The sequence below is a fragment of the Pelobates fuscus genome, chromosome 2 (assembly GCF_036172605.1).
Source record: "Pelobates fuscus isolate aPelFus1 chromosome 2, aPelFus1.pri, whole genome shotgun sequence".
NCBI lineage: Eukaryota > Metazoa > Chordata > Amphibia > Anura > Pelobatidae > Pelobates > Pelobates fuscus.
This window is the reverse complement of record NC_086318.1, coordinates 187,854,850-187,874,464: the sequence shown is the minus strand read 5'-3', so window position 1 is coordinate 187,874,464 and position 19,615 is coordinate 187,854,850.

Below are 19,615 nucleotides of genomic sequence, written 5' to 3'. Positions count from 1 at the left end.
ATACGCTCCCAAGTGGATTCCTGCATCCCTTAGAGGTACCAGAGAAACCATGGTCTTGTTTGGCCATGGACTTTATTGTCGATCTACCTATCTCTAAAAAACAGACTGTTATCCTCACCGTGGTTGACAGATTCACCAAGATGGCCCACTTCATTCCCTTGCCTAAACTTCCATCCTCCCAAGAGTTGGCAGAGATATTCGCGAGGGAGATTTTTTGCTTACATGGGATACCTTCCCAAATCGTATCTGACAGAGGGTCCCAATTTGTTTCCCGTTTTTGGAGATCCTTTTGTTCTCAACTAGGTATTAAATTAAATTTCTCTTCTGCCTATCATCCCCAGTCTAACGGAGCTGCTGAACGTACTAACCAAAAGATTGAGCAATATCTACGTTGTTTTGTTTCTGAACACCAGGACGATTGGGTCGGTTTGATTCCTTGGGCGGAGTTTGCGCACAACAATCTCGTTTGTGACTCTACTCATTCAAGCCCCTTCTTCATGAACTATGGCTTTCATCCATCTATTCTTCCCTCGGTTTCTCCTTCCCAAGGTGTACCGTCGGTTGATGTACATGTTGCCAATTTGAGGAAGTTGTGGGATCAGACTCGACAAATTCTTCTACACAATTCTATGCTGGTTAAGAAACACGCCGATAAACGTAGAAGGGCGGCTCCGATTTTCGTTCCAGGCGATAGAGTATGGTTGAGCACTAGGAATATTCGGCTTAAAGTTCCTTCCATGAAATTCGCTCCTCGATATATTGGCCCTTACAGGATCTTGACTCGAATTAACCCAGTGGCGTATCGTCTAGCTCTCCCAGCTGCCTTACGCATCCCTAATTCCTTTCACGTTTCATTGTTGAAACCCCTAGTTTGTAACAGATTCTCCTCCACGATCGCCCCTCCTCGCTCTGTTCAGGTGGAGGGTCAGGAGGAGTATGAGGTTAACTCCATCATTGATTCTCGTATCTCTCGAGGGAGAGTACAATATTTGGTCGACTGGAAGGGATATGGTCCTGAGGAGAGAAGTTGGGTACCACAAGAGGATGTTCATGCTCCTCGCCTTCGCAGGGCGTTTCACTCACGCTTTCCGTCTCGTCCCGGTTCCTTCCGCCCGGTGGGCGTATCTGAGAGGGGGGGTACTGTCAGGGTACCTGAAGCCTCTACCTCCGAAAGAGGTAGAGACTTAGTAGTTTACTCCTCCAGCAGGTCGGCTTCCTCCATCCCTCGCGGCTCTCCTAGACACTCTCACGCCGGCCGCGAGGGATCCGTCTCATTTTATGACGTCACGCACGCTGCCCGACGTCATGACGTCAGTCCGGACCGATCTGTCACTCAAGTGACTGGAAGCCACTCAGGACTCGTCGGAGGCGGGTATACTCACTGTAACCAGGGTATTTAAACCTGTTTCTCCCATTCACTCATTGCCCTGTCATGGTTCTAGCCTGTCTAGTCACACAGTTCTCTGGCGATTTCAGTTATTCCTTTGGTTCCGACCCGGCTAGTTTGACTTACTCTGTTTCCCTCTGGTATCCTTGACCCGGCTTGTTCCTCGCTCACCTGTCCTCTCGTTCCCTCGACCTCGGCTTGTTTCTGACCATTCTCTTTACTCTCCGTACGTTAGTCCGGCCATTCTAAGGTCCGGTATACGTACCCTGTCCTGTTTGTACTTTGCGTGTTGGATCCCTGTCCCGATCCTGACAAACAGCTACTAGATGCATACTTGCAAAGACAGAATATTCAAGGATATAATCTTTCAATGTAGGGTAATAACTGCTTGATTCAAGGATAAATCTGACTGCCATTCTGGGGTCAAGAAGGAATTTTTTGTCCTAGCTTGTTGCAAAATTGTGCTTCAAACTGGGTTTTTTTTTTTTGTTTTTGTTTTTTTTTGCCTTTTGGATCAACAGCAAAAAACAGGTGTGAGGAAGGCTGAACTTGATGGACGCAAGTCTCTTTTCAGCTATCTAACTATGTAACTATGTAACTATGTAACTATGTAACCACTACTCCATGCCAAGCATAGGATAAAATGGGATATTGGTAATAAAAACACGTGTCCGTTCTTAAAGGGACACTCCAGGCACCCAGACCACATCTGCCCATTGGAGTGGTTTAGGTGCCAACTCCCACTACCCTTAACCCTGCAACTGTAAATATTGCAGTTTTCATAAACTGCAATATTTAAATTGCAGGGTTAACTCCTCCTCTAGACAGCCACTAGAGGGCACATCCGGGTCTATAGCACAGGTTTTCTGTGCTATAGCGTCACTAAAATCCCCATAGGAAAGCATTGAAAGCATTTGCCGCACATGCGCATTAGGTCTCATCCCGCCAGCAGCCGCACATGCGCAATCGGTCTCCCCCGGAGCGTGGGCGCACCCTAAATCACCGCCGAGGGACACCGGCGGTGGTCTCAGGTAAGTCACTAAAGGGGTTTTCACTTCTTCAGCAACATGGGATGGGGGGTGGGAGGGAGAGGGGACCCCTAAATCCATTTCCTCAGATGTTGAGGATAGGACTCTATCAAATATTCTGTACTCTGCCCGTAGGTTTTTACGTCCAAGATGCATTATCTTGCACTTATCCACATTAAACGTCAGCTGCCACAACTCTGGCTATTTTTCAAGTTTACCTAAATCATTTGCCATTTGGCTTATCCCTCCTGGAACATCAACCCTGTTATACATCTTAGTATCATCAGCTAAAATACATACCTTACCATCAAGACCTTCTGCAATATCACTAATACAAATATTAAAGAGAATGGGTCCAAGTACAGATCCCTGAGGTACCCCACTGGTGACAAGCCCAAGCTTCGGATATACTCCATTGACTACAACCCTCTGTTGCCTGTCACTCAGCCACTGCCTTACCCATTCAACAATATTGGAATCCAATCTTAATGATTGCAGTTTATTGATAAGCCTTCTATGTGCAACAGTGTCAAAAGCCTTACTGAAATCCAGGTAAGCAGTGTCTACTGCACCACCCTGATCTATTATTTTTGTTATCCAATCAAAAAAATCAATAAGATTAGTTTGGCATGATTTCCCTGAAGTAAACCAATGTTGTCTCTGATCTTGAAATCCATGTCATTTTAGATGTTCAACAATCCTATCCTTTAATATGGTTTCCATTACTTTCCCCACTACTGAAGTAAGGCTTACTGACCTATAGTTGCCCCATTCCTCCCTACTACATTTCTTGTGAATGGGCACAACATTTGCTAACGTCCAATTTGCTGGGACTACTCCTGTTAACAATGATTGGTTAAGTAAATCTGTTAAAGTCAGCAAGTGAACAGTCAGTTCTTGATTTTCATGAATTGGTAGCAGGACAAATGGGAAAGCAAACATATCTGTGTCAGGATCCAATCCTGACAACTCAAATAATGTTTATTTTCTTCTGTTTTATTTTACATCAATACCAGTTTTCACCACTAGTGGCTTCCCTAGCGACTATTTAAAGAACAGTCTCTCACACCTGCCTAAACTGATCTTCTGAATGTGTTCCAGAAATTGATAAAGAGTATGATTATACTGTATGTGGGCATGACCTTCAAATGCAGACAGTTGTTTTACATTTTGTTCCAATTTTTAGTAAGCTGTACTGCTAGTAATGCCTTCAGGGTCCTTACAAATAAAAGAGAGGTATTTGACAATTTTCATTTATCTATTTAATTTTCAAATTTACTGTTTGTTAGGAAAAAATGCATTTTTGCTTCTATATTAACATTTGAGACGTGTGAAATATTACAAGATAATATATAATGTATACTGTCTAATGCTTTTTATTTTCCAGATATTTTCCTAAGAAGCCCAAAGAAAAAAGTTACCTGCGCTCTTTCCCAAATCCCTATTTATATTTAAACAAATGGAGGTTTTTAGTTACCTCCAATGGCTATGAGAGGGTATGCCCACCTGACATGTCAAGACCTCTTCACTGGGTCCTAACGCTAACCATTCACCTTGCTTCCTTGAGCTTCTGGCAAAGATATCTATAATGAGACAAAAAGGGGTATTTTTTATATACATTCCTACATGCTTCTTAACCCTTAATAGGGAACAGATGTGATGGGCAGCAGCATTGTAACATAGCTGTGTGATACAAAAGTTAATACAAATACAAAAACAAACAAGTCCTGCGCTCAAGGAAGGATTGCTTGAATTGCAGTTATGTATCATGGACACATTGTTTTGTTTTTTTCTGGGATTTAAATATTTGCTAATTTTAAGATGAAGTGGGAAGTTGGAGGGACCATTATATGATTGTTATGGGAATCATACTTCTGCAGGCACATATGGTTGTCATTTAAAAAGTCTTCCAATCCCCCTAAACACCTACTGGCTAGCTACAAAAATCTTATATGGCTTCCGACATTGCATTACCTAAAGAAACACTCCAAGCTCCATGACATCTTCATCAAAATGTCAGGAGGTCCTTTATCCTGGTTAACCTTTGTGGGTTATACCGTTCACAAACCGTTTAACCCCAAAGTCTGTGCTTCAGTGCTAGATCTTTTTGCCCCTGTCCTTTCACTTTCTGAAATGCATCAAAACAGATACTTAGGGATGCCGTGGGCAGGAGCTCTGCTGATCATCAGCTGACATCTCTCAACTCTCAACTGCAGCAGCCCTCAGCTTATGTTTTAAAGTCTTCCAGCAAACTGAAGGATATGGTGACTAAGATATTAGATGCTAAAGCACTGTTCAGGAACATTTTAACTCTTAAAGATGAGCCAGCGCCAAGGACAACCTGGCTCCATAACTTTATTTTCATCGTTGTGTTCTTTTAATAATTTTTTAACAATTAACTAAACCATTTTAGAAGCTATTTTTTTTCTTTTTCTTAAACCCTATATGCCATAATGCTAAACTATTCAATTTCTAAAACGGCCCTAAAGGTAAAACTACTACAGTGAACACTGCACGTGGTGATCACAAATTGGGGAGAAGGATGGGTGTCACAGCATAGTGATAACAGTGCTGGGACAGTGGGATTTTGCTGTTGCTAGTCTGCTTCAGGTGCTGAGGCACCTAACAGCATTGTGCTATGAAGTGTTGAGGGCTACAGGGGATTGCAGCTCTCGGCACTTCGTGTATATAACTGAATTATTCCATCTCGGGGCCTGTAGGACAAGCCAACAATGAAGGACTAATCCTGTGCAGTGGCAGGAAGGAGTTAAATGGAGTTTTGGAATTTTCTACATGTATGCTTTCCTTGTCTACTTTGTCCCTGTTTACAGAAATTGACACAACATTGATCACAGTCTTGCCCAGGCTAAAGGACTTGAACATAAAAAGGCCATGTTATATGTGAGAGAAGGGTAACTTATTATCTGGGATCCTCTTTTCTTGATTAATTTCTGCTTAACTTCCATTGCCTGTAGTGCTTGTTTCATTTGATCTCTATCCTGTCATGTCTGAAAAGGTTTTGATGCAGTTGACTCAGATTGTGTGTTAGCTGTTATTCTTCAAAATAGGTTAGTTACATCAATCAAATTATATTCCTTATTTCAAAGCCAGTGGGTTATACTAGGTCACCATTGTAAAAGCAATAACTTTCTGTTTTAAACAAGTATATTTTCACACTTAAGGACACTGATCTCGGCCACTTATTCTACTTCAGTAACAACATGCATCCTTGTGAAAGAATAATGCTACGTTGTGAGAACAGCACAGCAGAAAGTCACAGAGGTAACATACATCAAGTGAATGAACTGCTTACAAGAAAATTATTTGTGTTTAAGTTTAGTACAAGTTACCTTAGGATATACAAAACAATTATTCTACTTTGTAAAAGTATGAAATTTATTTTTTGAATTTATATATATATATATATATATATATATATATATATATATTATACATACATACACACAAAAATAATGTATAGCGCAATACAATACGAGTATGTTTTCCTGGCACTATAGTGGTCCTTTAAGAATAGCACTAAAAACATCACTATGTAAATGGTAGAAGGTTAGGGTGCACAGATGTAATATTTGGCAGCATGTATTACAAAGTATAGTATCGACCTAATGTGGTAGTGCAATCTTGGCTGTGTTTTAGTGCGTTACCCACTTTGGACATTACTGTGTTGTTGTTTGTATAGAGCCCTAGTCCTCATGTTGCCCTTGTGTGTGCTAGGTATATATACCATGGTCTCCATTGTTCCACGTGTTTGGTGCTCCGTCCCCCAGCAGGTCTGCATATTTCACTTCTGCGGTATGAATCTCTTCTACCCTCAGCAACCATTGTGCCTTTGTGGGTGATTGAGTTTGCTTCCACAAGGCGGGAATCAGTGACTTAGCTGCGTTGAGGAGGTGTCTCAGTATTGACTTTTTCTATTGAGCAATTGATCGGTCTGTGAAATGAAGGAGCATGGTTTCAATGTTGAGGTCCGGTGGTTCACCTAGGATGTTTGCCAGTTCCAGTTTGATCTCATCCCAGTATTTTCTGATCTTCGTGCAGTCCCACCAGATGTGTCGCAGGGTGCCAGTCTGTGATTCGCATCTCCAGCATGTGTTGGAGACCTCCGGGATTATTCTGTGTAATAGCGCGGGCGTGCGGTACCAGTGGGAAATCAACTTAAAGTTAACTTCCTGGTACCTGGAGCTTACCGAGCTTTTATGGTGTAGGACAAGTATCTGTTCCCATTGAGCTTCAGTGAAGGACCGATCTGTCAACTCTTCCCATTACCTCTTGAAGGCATCCTTTCTAACACGATCGCCTACAATCAGTCGTTGATATAGGACGGATACTCTGCCGTCTGCTTCAGTGTCATGTACACATAGTTTTTTGAACTATGTCACTTCCCTGTGTACCGCAGCGCTATTTGGTAAATTATGATAGAAATGTCGTAATTGTGCATAGTGGAACCTGTGGAACAGTGTGGGGGTCACTTCTGTGAACCATTCTCATAGTTTTTTTTAGCCTGGCATTTCCTAAAGCTTCACCCTGGAGGATAAATCCACCTCTCTCCGCAACGGACCATGCGTTCAGCGGTAGTCCGCCACCTAAGGCAGTGTTATGTGTCAGTGGGATCAGTGGGCTTGGCTGCAGAGAAATGTATGAGTCCTGCCTCAGGGTGGCCCAGGTCTTCAACGTTTGTGTGATGAGAGTGTCTTTACCTATGTGTTGTATCGCTTCAGATGGTCTATGCCATACGTAAGCATGGAGGGCTTTGCTCGTGCCTTCCTTATTGAGCGACACCCATAGTTTGTGGTCCGGGGCTGTGTGCCATTCCCGGATCCATTGGAGTACAGCTGCATGAAAATATTTGCTAAAGTCCAGCAATGCCATTCCGCCCCATGCTTTAGGGAGGCATATCTTATCATGGCTGAGGCATGCTCGTTCCCCTTTCCAGACATATCCACTAACTGCTGCCCTTAGTGTTGTGAAGAAGTTGTGTGGTATGTGCCAAGGGATGGTAATGAAGCAATATACAGGGAGTGCAGAATTATTAGGCAAGTTGTATTTTTGAGGATTAATTTTATTATTGAACAACAACCATGTTCTCAATGAACCCAAAAAACTCATTAATATCAAAGCTGAATATTTTTGGAAGTAGTTTTTAGTTTGTTTTTAGTTTTAGCTATTTTAGGGGGATATCTGTGTGTGCAGGTGACTATTACTGTGCATAATTATTAGGCAACTTAACAAAAAACAAATATATACCCATTTCAATTATTTATTTTTACAAGTGAAACCAATATAACATCTCAACATTCACAAATATACATTTCTGACATTCAAAAACATAACAAAAACAAATCAGTGACCAATATAGCCACCTTTCTTTGCAAGGACACTCAAAAGCCTGCCATCCATGGATTCTGTCAGTGTTTTGATCTGCTCACCATCAACATTGCGTGCAGCAGCAACCACAGCCTCGCAGACACTGTTCAGAGAGGTGTACTGTTTTCCCTCCTTGTAAATCTCACATTTGATGATGGACCACAGGTTCTCAATGGGGTTCAGATCAGGTGAACAAGGAGGCCATGTCATTAGATTTTCTTCTTTTATACCCTTTCTTGCCAGCCACGCTGTGGAGTACTTGGACGCGTGTGATGGAGCATTGTTCTGCATGAAAATCATGTTTTTCTTGAAGGATGCAGACTTCTTCCTGTACCACTGCTTGAAGAAGGTGTCTTCCAGAAACTGGCAGTAGGACTGGGAGTTGAGCTTGACTCCATCCTCAACCCGAAATGGCCCCACAAGCTCATCTTTGATGATACCAGCCCAAACCAGTACTCCACCTCCACCTTGCTGGCGTCTGAGTCGGACTGGAGCTCTCTGCCCTTTACCAATCCATCCATCTGGCCCATCAAGACTCACTCTCATTTCATCAGTCCATAAAACCTTAGAAAAATCAGTCTTGAGATATTTCTTGGCCCAGTCTTGACGTTTCAGCTTGTGTGTCTTGTTCAGTGGTGGTCGTCTTTCAGCCTTTCTTACCTTGGCCATGTCTCTGAGTATTGCACACCTTGTGCTTTTGGGCACTCCAGTGATGTTGCAGCTCTGAAATATGGCCAAACTGGTGGCAAGTGGCATCTTGGCAGCTGCACGCTTGACTTTTCTCAGTTCATGGGCAGTTATTTTGCGCCTTGGTTTCTCCACACGCTTCTTGCGACCCTGTTGACTATTTTGAATGAAACGCTTGATTGTTCGATGATCACGCTTCAGAAGCTTTGCAATTTTAAGAGTGCTGCATCCCTCTGCAAGATATCTCACTATTTTTGACTTTTCTGTGCCTGTCAAGTCCTTCTTTTGACCCATTTTGCCAAAGGAAAGGAAGTTGCCTAATAATTATCCACACCTGATATAGGGTGTTGATGTCATTAGACCACACCCCTTCTCATTACAGAGATGCACATCACCTAATATGCTTAATTGGTAGTAGGCTTTCGAGCCTATACAGCTTGGAGTAAGACAACATGCATAAAGAGGATGATGTGGTCAAAATACGCATTTGCCTAATAATTCTGCACTCCCTGTAGGAGTCTTGGTAGGATGTTCATTTTGATTACCGCTATGCGACCTTTCCCATATATGTGTTTGTAGTTTCACGTTTTAAGGTCGGCTAGAACTTTGTTGAGGAGTGGAGCGTAGTTCCGGGCATAGAGGTCTTTCGGGTCATGGGGGGTCCAAATGCCCAAGTATCATATCTGTTCATTGCACTAAAGGAAGGGGAAGTAATGCTTGATTTGGTCTAGGTCGGCTATCGGGGTCGTGATGTTCAAAATCGCGCATTTTGTCTGGTTTAACTTGAGTCCGGAGAGTTGGCCATACGTCTCGAACTCTGGCAGTAAAGTTGGCAGGGTGATTAGGGGATCTTCTACAAAAAAGAGCATATCGTCGGCATATGCGGCCACCTTGTGTTCCTGTTCTTTATATTTGAACCCCCGGACTGTAGGCGTATGCCGGATCCTGGCTAGAAACAGCTCCAGAGTGAGGGCGAGAGGAGAGGTGACAACGGCAGCCCTGCCTGGTGCCGTTGCCAATGGTGAAACTGTCCGTAAGTGCTCCGTTAATTCGGACCCGAGCGCTCGGATCGTTATACAGTGTTGTGATCCATGTGAGAATCCCTCTGCCTAGTCCCACTTTGACTAGCGTTGTCATCATAAAGCTCCACTTCACACGGTCGAACGCCTTTTCTGCATCCGTGGAGAGCAGGAGCAGGTTCTTTTTCTCCCTTTTTGCTAGGTACTGAATAGAGAACGCCCGTAGAGTGCTGTCCCTTGCTTCGCTACCTGGTATAAAGCCCGTCTGATCCGGATCCAATCGGGGTATGTACATTTGTAGTTTGGTCACTAAGATCTTAGAAAAGAGCTTCACATCGGTGTTAAGTAGGGAGATGGGGCTATAGTTTCCACAGTTTTCTAGGTTTTTTTAGCAGGTTTGGGTATCACTGTGATTGTGGCCGCCAGTGTCTCTTGGTGGAACATGTTTCCATTCTGCATTTGGTTTAAGGCATCAGTGAGCTGTGGAATCAAGATGTCACCAAATTTCTTGTAATGCCCAGCAGGTAAACCATCTGGGCCGGGTGCCTTGCCATTTTTTTGCCATCTTGATTGCTGCACACACTTCATCTTCAGAGATCTGTGCGTGTAATGTGTTGGCCTCTTCCCGTGTGAGTGAATCGGGCTGGAATCCTTGTAGGTGCTTCTCTATGGTCACGGTTGTCGTGTCCTGGTGAGTCTCTGCTTGTTCGGTATGAATATTGTATAATCGCTTGTAATATCTCCGGATCTTGTCCGCTATTGCCTCTGGAAATTGTTTTAGGTCGCCTTTTGACGGCCGTATTGCCTGTACTTGTGCTCTAGCTTGTTGACCCCAGACCCTACTTTCCATTTACCTTCACTGGGATATGTATTACAAACACAGACACATAGAATACCTGCATATTCTAGCTGATCTTTGAGAAGTTTTAGAATTCCTTCTTTTGCACAGTTAATGAATAACAGTAATTCTATTTACACTGTGGAGATTTTATCTTGTTTAGCATCTGAATCACAATATTTGTTTGTGCTTATTTGGATGTCAAGGTGGAAACTCTGGGATAGCCATGGAAACTCAAATTTTTGTCCCCAAGAAGGACTTCATAAAATCCAACTTGAAATATGCAGGTGATGCATAACAGTAATTGGAAGACCTGGGACAGGACAGTTTCTTAGCTAATCCTAGAGCAACACCCTTTTAGATAGAGATCTCATATATCCCACCTGAAATCTACTGAAGCCCCTCTCCCAACTTAGAGGTTACAGTCCCAGTCTCCTATCACAACTGGTACTGCTACAGCTATTTCCTTCAAGTAATTTCTAGTTTTACTGTTAGCACTTGGTATTTGTCCACCTTCTGATGTTCCTTCTTCTTGAAATTATGGTTAATGGGTATTTCCACATCCATCACCACTGCAGTCTTCTGTTCTTCATTTATCACCACAATGTCAGGTTGGTTGGCCAGTACTTTGTCTGTCTGGCTCTTGAAGTCCCGCAGAATGTTAGCTCTGTCATTCTAAACTACCCTTTGTGGTTTCTCCTATCTGGACATCTGGCAGGTCCATTTCATAATCTCTGCAGATGTTTTAATAGACAATCCCAGCCTTAGTGCTATCTTTAAGTTCTGTTTTTTGCCAACTGGTAGGATTTCGTAATCTGAGCTACATTCCCTATCTGACCATTGTTCATCCAATGGAGAGGTTTCTCTTGCCATGGAACCTCTTCCTTTTCTCCATTCTCTATCTCTCGTTGGCTCAGGCACTTCCTTAGCAGTTCATCTTTGGGAGCCATCTTCATGATGTACATGTAGATGCCCTGCGTTTCATCAGGACTGAGGCATTGAAGTATTGAAAACTAACATTTTATTTATTACTATTATTATTATTATTATTATGTTATTATTTATATAGTGCCAACATATTCCACAGCACTTTACAGTGGGTGGACGAACAATCATGTAGTTGTAACCAGACAAGTTGGACACACAGGGACAGAGGGGTTAAGGGCCCTGCTCAATGAGTTTACAAGCTAGAGGGAGTGGGGTAATGTGACACAAAAGGTAAGCATAGTATTAGACTAATGACAGTTGCAAGAGAGGAATCAGTCGGGAGCTATTAACAGTTTAATTGATACGCTTTTATGAAGAAGTGGATTTTTAATGATTTTTTTGAAGGAGTGGAGATTGGGTGAGTGTAACGGAACTCCCCGTACTCTGACCGAGTACCTTCTGTTTATGGACGCTTCCTAGCTTGCGCTGAGGACAACAAGCACCGCACTAGACACCACAACCACCGCAGACTCCACAACCACCATAGCTTAACTGGTAGTCTCGCCATCTTCCTTCCACCCTGGATCAGCTTTTGTCTTCCAGGACCATGTGGGAAAGACCTCTTTCTTCCACCCTGTATGAACCTCCGACATCCAGCACTGTGTGGGGAAGACCTCTCCTCCAGGAGAGCGTATCAGGAACAGCTCTTTGAAGAGCTAAGTGATTAAAGCTCAAGGGAGTATGCAGAGCATAGCAATCCCCAGTGTGATTATAGCAGTTCCCTCCAATAACAAGACAAGGCTACATATTGAGGGTCAAGAAGATCTATTTTAATCCGCACCAAAGGGCTTTCTTTATGCAAGTTTTCAGGCCGGAGGCACACCCTCTGGACCTGGTGGTAAACTGTGACAAAAGGGACACAAACCAATGGGAACACTAATTAACAAAATTACACTCCCACATCCACAGTTGAAATCCTCCTCTCAGGGAAATACAGTTTTTATACAATTCCTATAACTTTAAAAGTACACATGCAATATTAATAAATAAAGGTTACATATTCTAACTCAGCATAATTAGTATACAAACATATCCAAAAATCATATACTTTGGTCCAGTGGTTCAAAAGATAGATGGAAGTATTATGTGACCGACTGTAAGCCTGGCTTTCCTGCCCAAGAATAGTTCCACAGATTTAGGCTGTGCAGCCGGTCTATATTCTCCTGGAGATAATTGGCTTAAGTGGGTGTGGTAACCTAATTATCTGCAGGTACAGTGAATATCTCCATTTACAACAACAGTAAAAATACATAAAAATACATATTTCCTATTACACTGAACAGAACCCCCACATTCAACCTATCCCCAGATAGCTTGCATCTGAGCGCTCAATATATCTGAACACCGCTCAGATCCCACAAACAGAATAAAATCGCCATGGCGTTAAAGTTTAGCAAGGGCTGATGAGAGATTGAGGAGGGATAAAGCAGCCAGTCTAAACTGGTCTGGGACAACGTCCTGCTGGAGAACAATGGACAGAAAAGGGGGAGAGGAAGAGGCACATTCTCCCATGGAATCAAAGGGACAGAAACAGTGCAATAAAATCCAATATGCCCAAATAATGGTTTTTAAAGTGCAAACTCTCCCAGGGGCCATAGTCACAAGGCAAGAGACTGGCAATTAGTCCTCTCCAGGCACAAGTGGCAAAGGGCACTTCGTCACAGTGAGCATCTAATGGAGAAGGGAAGTGAGTTCCACAGGAACGGTGCAGCCCTCAAGAAGTCTTGAAGGTGAGCATCAGAGGTGGGAGTACGGACAGAAGATAGATGTAAGTCTTCAGCAGAGCGTAAGGGCCTAGACAGGACATTCTTGTGTATTAGGGAGGATAGATAGGTGGGAGCAACATTATCTTCTTTGAAAGCAAGAACCAGAATTTTAAATTGAGCCCTATATCTTACAGGAAGCCAATGTAGGGACTGACCGAAGGGTGTGGCGTGGGAGGACTGTAACAGCGCAAGTTGGGAGCACGTAAGACCACTGAGAAGCGGATTACATTAGTCAAGGTGGGAAAGGACAGTGGAATGGACCAGCACCTTAGTCACATCTGGCGTTAGGTAGGGTCGGATGCATGCAATGTTTTTGAGATGGAAGCGGCAGGATTTAGCAATAGACTGAACATGAGGCGTGAAGGAGAGGTTGAAGTCGAAGAGAACACCTAGGCAGCGAGCCTGCATGGTGGAGCTGATGATAGCACTATCGAATTTGAGGGAGACAGACACAGGAGTAGCAACACTTGAGGGAGGAAAGACCAGAATTTCAGTTTTGGTCAAGTTGAGTTTAAGGAAGTGGGCAGCCATCCAGTTAGAAATAGCAGAGAGGCAGTCAGAAACACTAGTCAAGAGGAACGAGGAGAGATCAGGAGAGGACAGGTAGATTTGAGTGTCATCCACATAGAAATGATATTCGAAGCCAAAAGAGCTAATGAGTTTACCAAGGGAGGCAGTATAGATAGAGAACAGTAGGGGAATAAGGACTGGAGCTTGGGCGACACCAACAGAGAGGAGTTGGGGAGAAGAAGCAGAGCCAGAGAAAAAAAAAACACTGAAAGAGTGCTGGGAGTGGTAGCAGGAGCACCGGGAGAGAGCAGTATCTTGTAGACTGATTGGGGACTGTAGTCCTCGATATATTGTAGATGATGTCGGCGAAACTCTCGTTATCACCGGCTTTGATACAAGGCTGGATGCACTTATTAGTAAAGTATACAAATGAAAGGAGAAGTGGATAGGTGTTTGGACAAGAATAAGTTATATTATGTGGATACATTTTATAAAAAGTGGCCATGGATGCCATCTTGGTTCATGGAAAAGAAAGTAAAATAGGAAATAATGTTGGCAGACATTTTAAAGGGAGAACTGGTCAGTATAAAGTGGCCATCTTAGGTAGGAAAAAACAATACTTAAGAGGGAATAAGTATGAGGAAGATAGTAATACAAGTCATTCTTAAAAACCTTGTACATAAAACTCAAATATAGATATTTGTACAATAAAATATAAATGTAAAAAAGAATGCACAAATAAGAATATATAGAAAGAAAATATATATATAAAAAAGAAACTAGTATGGTAAAATTAAATAAAATTTAACAAATTAAACTCTACATTCAAACCATGAGGGGTGAGTGTTTGTAAATTAAACACCCATTCCATTTCTGATTTGCCAATAATGTTTTTGATATTCCCTCCTCTCCAGGGGATGGTACATTTTTTAATACCAATGCACTTTAATAATTTGGGGTCATTATTTTGTATGGCAAAATGCTTGGACACCAAATGATTTGGATATTCCTTTACGTTTCTGCAGCGTTCACTTAATCTTATATTTAGACTTTTTGTGGTCATCCCAACATATAGGAGGCCACATGGGCACTCCAACAAATTAATAAAAAAAATTCGTACTGCAACTAATAAAATCTTTAATATTATAAATTGTATTTGTTCTATTAGATATAAACTATCTCGTTTTCGATGGTATGGAGGGGTCAGTTCTTTAACCCACTATGTAACATGTGCACTTATAAAACCCTTTGGCTTCAGTGAAAAAAAGATGATTGTAATTGTTTATTGGGTTTTGGTTCTCTCGTAAAAATTGTTTTTTAAGATAGATTTGAAACTTGGAGCTCCCCTGAACATAATATTAGGTTTTTCAGGTATGATATAAAGTGTTTCATCTTGCTTTAATAAGTGCCAGTGCTTGTTCACTATCTTTTTTATATGACCACTTTTATTGTTAAAATTTAAAAAAATGGGCATCGATGGGGGATTATTAATACTTTTGTCTTTATATACTAATGATTACATTGCAGCACTAAGACTGCCTCCAGTGGCTGTCTACCAAACAGCCACTGGAGGCCCTTTCTGGCTGTTAAAGACTTTTGGTCCGGCAACTGACACTGGATGTCCTCACGCTCTGCATGAGGACATCCAGCATCAGCTATTTTCCCATATGAAAGCATTGGTTCAATGCTCTCCTATGGGAGGCCTTATGCGCATGAGGCACTCGCTGTGCATGCACATTAGCACCTTCACATCGAGGGACATCAGAGGAGGCAGAGCTGTGATCGGGCACTGGGATAAAGTAAGTAAATAAAGGATTTTTAACCCTTAATTTACCACCGTGGGGGGGGCACAAGGGAGGAGGGAGCTTTGTATTCCTGGCACTATAGTATCCCTTTAAGATACTCATGTGACTTAGCCAAAGTCATACAATCTGCTTTGTTTAATAAGAATTAATGTACACAGAAAATGAATATGTGTTCTTCATTCCAAACATAAGCAAAATATAATGAACAATAGCTAGAGGATTATGGATGATGAAAAAAAGTATGATGTTGTGACACATGTTTTGGAGGTGAAGTGAAAAAAATATTTTGAGTGCCTGGAGTTACAAGTGAAAAAAACCCTAGTGTTGAATATCTTCCTTTAAGTGTTCACTGATGCTGCATCACCTAGTGCAAAAAGAACCACTGTGTGATTGAGAACTAGAATTTTTGTATTCAAGGTACAAATTGAGTTAACATATACAGTACAGAAACAACTCTTGACAAACAGTGATGTCTGAGAAGCTAACAATGAAACGTCTTTAAGCAGGACTGGCAATATAGAGGCACACAAACTCCGGAGACGAACCCAGATATATCAATTTGTAATATAAAAAATATCAATATAAATATAATTGTTATAAATAGACCTGAAATGAAAACTAAAAGAGGAGGACAAGGGTGGATCATGTAGGCGTCAGATCAATAACTGAAAATTTGAACAATAGTCAGTTTGGTAAAGAATTTAAAAAAATAGTGGGATCCTGGCAATCCTTTAGTAATCAGGAAAGAGTCTTGAGTTTACACATATTTCCACACCACAACTTTAGCATGGTAAATTAATAGAGTTAGTGGGTTTGGCTGTCTCTCTTGGCTTCTTATCTTCTCTTAATATAATTTCCCTATTAGAACACCAGTTGGATACATATTCTAATAGAGCAAATTCCCCCCCATAAATAGAAGAGTTACATCTGAAGTCCCACTGTTACTAATAGAAGCCAAAATATTAACGTTATTATATTTAATATTAGTAAGTTATTTCTCTCTCAACCTACCAAATATGTGTACAACAGCTTACATTTGTTTGATATATAAACATCGATGAAATTCAGTTTGTGCAATGGATGGGACCATTTAGCTGTTATGTGTTAAAGTTACGGAACAAAAGCTGTATCTGCTGGTGCCTAGTCGTATATCAAGAGGAAGCTATAGAAAGTGTCTACCATATGTTACGTTTGTTAAATATATATATGGGTATAGGTGATGCCTAATATATTCTGTTTGTTTAATACAAAAACCCATTATTTTACCAAATCTAGCAAATTTTAGTAATGTACAGATTATCCTTTCCTCCTTCCCACTGAAATAGTCATCATGAAAATATAAACCCTTGAATGTCAGAACCAAAAAGTAATAGTCTAGTAAAAAAAAATACAGTGGCTACTAAAACAGAGAAAGCTATAAGAAATGGCCTTTAGGCTTTAACAAAAGGGATTTACAACCCCTCGATCAAAACAACCAGGCCAATGTTTTTTTTTTCCTTAGACCACATTGCTCCATTAGTTTCCCTTTGACTGCAACAGAAATAATTAGTGCCTTTTGATTGGATGGAACAGCCCACTCAATCACATTTTCTTCGTGAGTGATTACACAGGGGAAAAATCACAGAATCATCGCTTGAGTGTTTGTTTGTAGTACAGAGAGCAGGCTAGCATTTTTGTGTGTGCGCTTGGCTCTTTTTTAAGCTTGAATTGGACATTTAAAATTACAGAGTCAGTATAAATGTATTTTTATGAATCATGTTTAACAATCTTCTACAAATGAGATTTTTTTAATTACCGTTATTGGGTAAAAAAAAAAAAAAAAAAGCAGAAAGCAAGCCATTGTCTACTTTGCAATTGGAAAGAAAAGTCATCTTGAAATTAAATGCTATACATTGTTTAAAAAAAAAAAAAAAGTTGAGCACATTTGGACACATATACAACACACAATTATAAATACAATTTTAAAAATGCCATATAGTGGTGGGTAGAACATATTTTAATAACAGAGCACTTTATTTATTTTTTTATGAATCTATAAACCTATCTAGCCCAAATTTTAAAATATTTCCCCCTTTTTTTAATAGCAAAATAATATAGGTATCACCCCTTAAGGAGGACATTGAGGTGTACATTTTTATAGGCTCCTTGCTAAGATTTTTATTAGTTTATATAGCCAAACTGAAAACATAGCTGATGTAGAGATTGTTTTCTTTAAAGCAAATATCTGTTTGCTTTATATTGTTCCATTTCTCTTTACAGATTAAACATCTAAAATGTCACAAATGTGGTAAAGCAAAGAGAAACAAGAGATGAAGATGGCTTCGCTCTAAAAAATGCACAATCTGTATAGATTTTAGAAAAAAAAAATGGCATTGTACGCTAATGAAGCTTTTAGCATTTGGTAATTTTATTATGGTGCATATTTGTCTGATGACAAGCCGAAAAATAATCATGACAACATAGTAAAGTTAATAAATATCTCAAACACACATATTTCTTTCAAAAAATATAGGTCTGTTGTCAATAAGCCCCAGACAATGACAGACCTCTATGTTTGCATGCATAAATAATCTGATGTGGATATAAATCCTTGTGGTAAGTAAACAGTGAGCATTGGAAAAGGAATATGAACAGAAACAAACAAATTACAGTCTAGTAGAGTTCTTCTCAAGGGATAACATCTCTATAAGGCATATGTCAAGCAAGTCATTTTGTGAACAACAATGTGCATCACTGACAGTTTTCAAACACATGCAAGTCTCCTGACAGCAAAACCAACCACTGCTCTTTCAGTTTGATGAGTAATGTCAAACAGCACTGTCTTGACGTTGTGAAAAGCAAGTCATAATTTATACAAGGATTACTTGAAGTGAAAAAATATGTTATCAAAAAGTTTACCTTAAAAAGATTAGCTTTTCTGAGATAGTTAAAGAATTTCTCCAACCATTTTTCATGATCATTAGAATAATGCCCTATTGGCATTCTTCTATATGCCCCTCCCTCCCCCCCTACAAAAACACTCAAAGAGCATTTTAAAATAAGGTTTACTGAACTTAATCCAGTTCAGTAAACAAAATCCACCCTAATCCAATTAAGCATCGAGCAAGACTGTCCGTAGAACATCTGTCTGGCGTCATGGGAGGCTCATAGAGAAGTCTTTGAAAGGAATGTATTACCAACTCAGGGCGCATGCATGCACTCTCAACTGCCATGGGGAGTGGCAGGGAGGGTAAGGAGGAGGATGGAGGGTGGGGAATTAAACAAAATAGCGCATAGGTAAGAGAGGAGGGAGGTCTTCAAACAGGGTAGGGGAGACAAGTGCTTCTCCCTTGCAGGCTTTGCTATGTCTGTAGACACGCTGATGACAAACGTATTTTGAGTTCTGGGCTGCCTAAGACACATGTGCTGAGGGTGTAACTTGCCCTCAGCACATAACTGCCCATGGCACCTAATAAAGAGATGATTGATTGTAAAAGGGATGATTGACGGCTAGGAGACAGCCACTAAATGCTGATTTTATTTACAGATCAAGTGACCAATAGAGGTAAAAAAAAAGAGAACAGAAGAAATCTATGTACTATATATTTAATAAAAATATATAAATCTATTTTTTTTTTTACTGCTCCGCTTGTTTTTCCCCTCTGTTAGTTAGTTTTTTTTCACTTGATATTTGAACCAAATATCAGAAAAATTTAAGGAAAAATGGGAGGAAAATGAAAATAATTTATATATTTTGCAGATCACTGATTGGTTCATTTTCACATTCTTTTAGATTGTTTGATTTGTTTTCCTGAATCTTTTTGGAAGATGAAATTCTGATGAGACAAAACACTACGTGTATGAAAATCTGCCATCAAATTTTTATTTTTTTTAACAAAGTGGTCCGACCAAATTTTTTTCCCCAACGTGTGTAAGTCTATTCATTTTTTAAAATCTTTTTTGAGATATCCTTCTATAAACTCATGAATGCGGTTAAAATATGTAGTTAAAGGATTTAACTTGCAGTTTGCTTATAAATTGCAACACGCTTCTTTCTATTCTATGCTTTCATACACTGCCTCATCTGTACTTAGTCTATTTCTTCTCGGGTACCTAACAGTGTCATTTAATTAGTTAAAAAATGAGTCCTTTCCCAAAAATTTGGTCCGAATGGAGGAACAGGAGGTTTACAGCCTAATGCTCCACAAGTGCACCTGTCCAGTT